Source organism: Anabas testudineus, chromosome 12 (genome assembly GCF_900324465.2).
Source record: "Anabas testudineus chromosome 12, fAnaTes1.2, whole genome shotgun sequence".
In the NCBI taxonomy this organism is placed as follows: Eukaryota; Metazoa; Chordata; class Actinopteri; order Anabantiformes; family Anabantidae; genus Anabas; species Anabas testudineus.
In genome coordinates, this window is record NC_046621.1 from 18,716,251 (window position 1) to 18,723,998 (window position 7,748).

A 7,748-nucleotide genomic window follows, 5' to 3' on the forward strand; every position below is an offset into this window, starting at 1 on the left:
TTTCTGTTTAAACATAAATACACACACAGACAATATGTCTCACAAACACAGGTGATTGACAAGTGAGTCTTTATGTGCTTGTGAAATAAAGGATTTACAGAAAACAAGATATTTGGGGGAAACTACTTCTGTGAAAGTTATGGACAATGAATGAAGTAGTTTGCTGTAGTAAAAACATCAGGAGCTTTTTAACTTCTAAAGGAGCAATCATAAAAGCGGTTTAATGTGGATACTGTATTCAATCTTCAGCTTAGTCTATTACATGGTTGACAGCAATGTTTGAGTTTGTATGTCTGTAATTTAGGAACTGTTTTGTCTGTTGTTTTCTGCCACTGGAAATCTGTTGGTCCACCTGTTCATGAGAGGTTCTAAAAAGTACACACATTTTCCAGCACAAGATGTAGTAGAGGAGTCTCTGCACAGCGATAAGCATGCACACAGTTTTCTGCACAAAACTATATATGTTCAAATGACAAATGAAGTCTAAAGGTTGATGACTTAAGTGTTGCTCCAGTCAGTGCTAAGTGATGTATTGGGGTATATTTGTTCAAATGTGAACTAGTTTAACAGAGTATATAACTGTGAGTAAACAGATACAACAGATCTATGTTAAACATTTTAATGTGAAATCTGAAGTAATTAATTTGATGACTTTGATACAGTTGTTTTTGTATTTTCATGTATGCCCTAATTAAAAACTCCCCAAATCAGAATATTAAGAGGTTCAACCAAATCTCAGCTGTTACTTTACGTAACATTGTAACACATGTTATAATCTTATAATCAAATCAATATGTTCAACACATAATACACATAATACATAATTCAATTTGAGAAGTACTGGAATACAAAGGCTAAGTTGTTTGCGTTTACTGTACACCATAGACATTTAGCTTTAGGTTCCATATATGGATAGGATTCTGGATAAAATTCATTATTTCAGCTTTTATTTTATGCTATTTACACCTCAAAATGTTAAACAACTAACTTATGGTTTTACTTATAAATCTTTTAGGACTACTTCACCCTCACCTTTTGCTCATTTAGAGCAAAAGCAGATTTACATCATTTGATAAAATTTCTTGCTTGTTAATAGTTTATTGTTTAATGTATTGAGGTGTACATAGCATTATATAAAAACTGAAACTCTGACCTCTCTACCTTTGGCTTACAGCAAGTTAGTTTTTTCATTACAATATTCTGAGAGGGGACTGTGTATTTTGTGTACCACAAAACTTCATTATGGTGAAGTGTGAACAGAAATTGTATTATACTTTAGCTCCATGCACCATCCTGCTGCTAGAAGAACTCAATGGAGCAAAAAATGTGGATTAATCCACCACTAAAAATAGTTAGTGACAAATGCTCTATTTCCTCTTGTTTTGGGTAACATTTACGATGAACAACAGAGGCCAGCCTCTTTAAAAATGAAACTGTGAGCTACAATTATAAATGTAGCTCTTCAGTAGCAGGAGGCTACTGCAAGATGGACTAACACATTGTTAATTTGGTCTTTTCATGGAATTTGTTGGCAACAACAAACATATAGACCAACAGCTTATCACTAACATTACAGACACTGAAATGAAATTGATTCAGGCTCATCTTGCTGCCAAGACGGAAAATAAATTATTCAAATCTAGCTGGCAGTATGACAGATTACATACTGAAGTGAAACTATCAGTCCTGGTTTGCTTAAAAAAAGAGATGTTTTTTTAAAAATTATACAATACATTTAAAAAGATACAAAATCCTAATCACAGGACAAAATAATCAAATTTTCTGTTGTTTTTCCCCCTTGGAAATCAATTTTATACTAAATAAAAAGCAAAGACAAAAGAGTCCAAACAAAGCAAACATGGTGTGAACACATCCTGTGTAGATAATAAAAACTGTGCCTATGTGTCCCATGTTGCAGTAACCAAGCTGAGGAAACCTGCCTGCATAAGGCATTAAATAGGGGCATGTAATCTCAGGAAGGTATGCCCAGAACAGCTACTGCACAGAGATTTTTCATTAACTTCAGTGCGGATAGTGTTGATTTCCAGTGGAAATCACTATATAACTGGCCAGTCACAAGTATATCATATCAAACTATGTGAACTGACTCACAAAGAAAAACACATACCAAAGATAATATATTTTAGAAACTGTGTCTCCTATGAAGTTTGTTCAGCAGCACTCTGGTTCAGGCTGAAATACTCAGCATATGTTGTGAACAACTGGATGGCAGGCTATGAAATTTGCTACATACATTTATGTTTTCCTCAGAAATTGCGATAGCTGTATTGTCACATATTCTGGTTTGTATTAAATGCCTGCATATTTACATTTACATTTACATTTACATTTACATTTACATTTACATTTACATTTACATTTACATTTAGTAGATGCTTTTATCCAAAGCGACTTACAAGTGAGGAACAAGTCAAGCAAACAAAATCTAAGTCAGGGAGAAAAAACACAAGTACAAGAGAACAGAATTTTTTTTGAGTTTAAGACTAAAGTCGTGCATAAGTATGGGTTTGTTTAGTTACAGAAATATTTAGTTTAAATTTTGTATGTGACTGTTAAAATTGTGTCCATTAATGTAGCCCACAATCTTTCCCTGACCTTAACTCTGTGTTGTAAGTGCCTGAACCCAACCATAAGAAACTTTAGTAACGTTGGCGATGTATCTAGATCTTGAACTACAACACTGGATATTTTCAAGGCAGAGATTGGATATTTTGGCATCAAGGTCATACCAAAAAAAGCTGTTCAGTGGCAACTGGACATACTTGAAGTTCTTGAAGACATTTCACCTTCCATTCAGAAGGCTTCATCAAGTTCTGACTGAAAAGCACACTTCGACAATCATATTGTACTTCATGTCCAAATTTTAAGTCCCTTGTTCTTGACTCTAAGGAAGACTTACAGAGGAAAACCTCAGCCTCTCCTGGCTAATAAAGTAAGCCCATTTGTGTGGTCCAGTTTTCTATTTACTATTCTCTGTTAGTTGTAGTAATACACTGCCCGTCCAAAAAAAAAGTCACCACCTGAATTTAACTAAGCAAATAGGTAAGAGCCTCACATTAGATAATTACTGCTGGAGGATTATGTTCCAGTTGGCAAGAATTATTTAATCTTAACTGATGCAGTGAGTATCTTCTCATTTCTTAAACAACCATGTCTGAAGATACATCTTGTGGTTGTGGAAAAGAAGTTAATCTGTTTCAGAAGGGTCAAATTATTGACATGCATCAAGCAGAGAAAACAACTCAGGAGAACTAAAATTGGGTAGGAAAACATCACCTTCGAGGAAGAAATCTTGAATGTTCATGATCAGCGATCATTGAAATGTTTGGTAAAATCAAATTGTAGAAAAACAACAGTTGAACTCACAGCTATGTTTAAAAGTGAAAGTAAGAGCATTACCATTTGCACAATGAGAAGGGAACTCAAGAGATTGGGACTAAACAGCTATGAAAACCTCTTGTCAGTGAGGCTAATTGGAAAAAAAGGCTTCAATTTGCTAGAGAGCAAAACGATTGGACTGTGAAGAACTGTAAGAAGGTCATGTGGTCTGATGAGTCCAGATTTACCCTGTTCCAGAGTGATGGGCACGTCAGAGGTGGGTGAAGGTGTACACACATCATGACTAGTGCCTACCGTACTGTGGGGGCAGTGCTATGATCTGGGGTTTCACAGTTTGTTGTGTGCCCAAAGAATGAGGTCAGCTGTCTCCCTGAATATACTGGATCACCAGGTTATTACATCAATGAATGTTTTCTTCCCTGATGGCACAGGCATATTCCAAGATGACAAATTGTTTAAAGAGTGGTTCAGGGAGCATGACACAATTGGCCACATCAGAGTCCAGACCTTAACCCCCTTGAGAATCTTTGGAATGTCCCACTGTCCCATCATCAATACTAGATCTTAATAAAAAATGTATGTAACACTAGACAAGAATGAATGTTCTGACATTGCGGAAGCTTATCGAGACGATGCCACAGTGAATTTGTGCTGTAATCAGAGCTAAAGGCGGTCCAACAAAATATTAGAGTGAGTGACTGTTTTTTTGGGACAGCAACAACAACAGGACATTTTATAGAAACGTTTCCCATTTTATTTACTCAGTTTATTAATTCAATTCATTTATAAAATAATTGAAATTTATCAGGAAATATAATTTTAGTCTTAAACTAGACAATTAAGTGACAAATTTCTTTTGGGTTACTAAAATCACATCTGTACAGATGTTTTAGCTGGTCGGTTTAGATGGTCTACATATCTGACAGATCAATAATCAAATGTATGTCTCTGGTTTCTATTGACTAATTAATGTTTTACATTTATAGAAAACTGACATGATGACTGTGTTTCATTATAATTTTAATCTATTTCACCTCTCAAATTAAGATATTACTAGTCAAAAATCCATTATAGATATCTTTATTGGACTTGCAACTAGTCAAAATGTAGTTGCAGATATCTTAAATCTATAAATCATGTGACTGACGTCACCAACATTGTTTAAGATATCTAATGAATTAATTGGCACAGTGACTGCTACTGCAAAAGAGCTACTCTTGCGTTCCTTTGCAATAGTTTTGCGTTATCTCTGGTTCTTAGCGACCTTGATAGTATAGCCCATATAATGCAGTAGACTGGAGTGGAGCTGGTGATTGTGACTGTAGTCGTATCTGTGCTCCAGTTGTTCTGCTTGTGATTGTCATTATGGTTAAAAACAATCACTCAGTAGAGATATAGTCAGAAAGGCAGTGAACAGACAGCTGGGATCGGCTCCAGCTATATGTTGTTCAATGTAGCTGCAGGTGATCTGCCACTCTGTGTAACTCTATGGAGTGGTTCATATATTATTCATACTGAGCAAATACAATAATAACAACTGAATCACAGAGATGGCTACAGTTATAATCATTTGTAATTGTAAATATCTTAAACTAGTTTTCCCATTCAAGTCAATGAGCCATTCTGACTAGTCACAATGGAATTACAGATATCTTTAATTGTAATTGTGACTAGTCAAAATGTAGTTGAGGTTACTTTCAATTACAGTTTTGACTAGTCAGAAATATGTTACAGATATCTGTAATGTGAATCCTTATATATTTTAAATCGGTTTGCCATAAATAGCATGCTGTTTACCTCAAAGCATACTATGTCTAATGTAGCTCTCTCCACGACACAGACACAGGTTGGTTCTTTGAAACAGGCGTTTATTGCTTGGCTATTAATGTGTATTTGTGAACAGTACGCAGTGCATTCGTAATTTACACAGCACCTAGCATGTACACGAAAAAAAAAACATTAAACAAAGTACATAAACAAATACCTGGTTGGCTGCTTGTCATGAAAAGTGTCATAAATCCTTGAGTCTCTTTGACTGTCTGGATTTGGCTTCAGACACAGACTGCTTCACCTTTGACTACAATATAAAGCAGAGCCTTGTAGGAGTCATCTGCTCACCCACAGTCCACAGTTCCTTGATTTGCTCCAGCTAAATCTCGAAGCAGAGTCTTGCGAGACACGCTGTTTCACATCTTAATTTGTTCTGTTTATGTAACCATTTGAAACACAAGCAAACAATCTGCACCGTAAACTCGTAACACTATAAACACAGAATGCAGAAGCACTTACATCTAAGTTCAGTTACTTTTTATTAATGAAAAATTGTTATTTTTATTATGATTCTTTTTAAATAAACAATATAATGGTATCAAATTTTTCAGGTTTAACTCTCAAGTTTCCAAGTGATAAACCTAGAAACTAGTGGAGGCAACAACGAGTTGTAGGCCCCTCTCGTAACACCCTCTTTGTTACACTATCTACATTGTGAATACTGTATGTATTGTAAATAACTTGACTGAACACAAATGTATTTAGTAAAATGCACCATATAAACAAAATATACTCTGAAATACTGTGAATACTGGATCTCTAAGTCTTCTAAAATGCCAGTATATTCAATTTGCAAGTGAATTCAGAGTGGTTGTGATAACAGTTCCTAACACTTTCAAGTAAGAAAGTGAGTGGTTTCTTCTTTTTGCATGCAGCTCGCCCACAGGCAGTTCTATTTCCAAGGTAAGTATAACCAGGTGATACATATTCATGAGCACATGTTTGTGTCTTTATGTTGTTCCGCATTAAGGGCGCTGACATGCTGTCAGAAGAGCTGCACTGTCATAATGTAAAGCAACATCACACTTTGACAGCTTTAATCCCAGGGTTCAATAGTTGTACCTCACTGACAGTGAAAGTGGTGACTTCTTCAAACACTGGACCTTTTTGCTGCTCTTTATCAACTGTCAAGTAAGCCATACCTTACCCTCTAATCTTTATACAAATATCTAGCCTCATATCCCTATAAATTGCATGCCCTCACCACCAGGACTCTAGTTTCAATAACAGAAATGCTGTTAAATGATGTTATTACAATGCACATCAGTCTCAGTGGTCTTCCATTATAAATGGAAAAGTCTCAGGATCACACATTCTACAGACTCTAAACTGTTTTAGAATGTAACTAAGCATATCTACTTACAATTTTGGGTAGGACATTACAGCTTGGTAATAATAGGGTAATAATTGGGTAGAATATTTTGGAAATAACAAGTTAATTGTGGGGTATTATCAAGGTAATAACATGATAATAAGTAATACCCTGGTAAGAACCAGCTAAAACATTGGTTACGTATTGTACCGCCAGCTTCTTTGAATTGAACGCAGCCCCCAAAGGTTTTCGCTTGATGGAATCTCTCCTCCCTTCTTGCGGCTAAGCAGAAGCTAAAAAGAAAATTTTCAACTCCCACCTGAAGTGGGCCTTTTCATCTGTTCCAACTAAGTACCCTCTATCATGTCCGAATAAAACAACATACTGCAGTGGTTCAGGCAGGCCCTTTCATTAAAAGCAGCCTTTCCCTAAGCCAGTTCAGGGACCAGTGTTGTCGACCAGTGTAAAAAAGAGTTGTTGACAACGTGTTGCTTGGGCTTCTTGGATTGTGCAGTGCATCGAAATTTACAGGAAGCCCACACATACAAATCAGTAGGCTATTTAATCTTTGACTCTTACCCTCTCGGACTGTTTTTAGGTTTGACAGAGAGTTGGAAAATCTGTCTTCTTAACAGGTTAGCACTGAGTTTCAGTTAGTTAAGCTTAGCTTATTTGAATTTATCACAGCTACCAGTAGGGCTCCTCCACATTTAAGAACATTTATTATACTAATGTTGGCAATCCAAATACCTCAGTTTGATGTTGCATAGTTCATTGATAACTGATAATAGTTATATTATTTTTTATTTTCTTTAAACTATAGAATTTCCAATATTTTTTCTCTTTCCACTTCCAAGAAACTGGTGTCTTTTTATGTGAATTCTTATGTCAATAGTTGTAATAAGCATTTCACTGCACATCATAGTGTGTCTTGTTGTGTGTGTGACAAATAAAAATTGAATGTGATATATTTTCTTGTTTAGCTGCTAAATGCCTGCTGTTTGTTGCTGGGCAGGTAATAATATAGACAGTGACTATATTGGAGCTTTCTCACTTGCAAGTGCCTAGTGTAGCTTGAAATAAGGTTGATGCAACCAATGAGAACAAGCTGTGGCCTGTAAAATCAAAACAATGAGCTAAAAGTCACAAAAAAGCTCTATAGAGATCAGGGGATCTGCAGGATTGGTATACCTGTAGGTTCACCTTTACATAGAGTTAACAAATCTATTAGTAATATAAACATCTT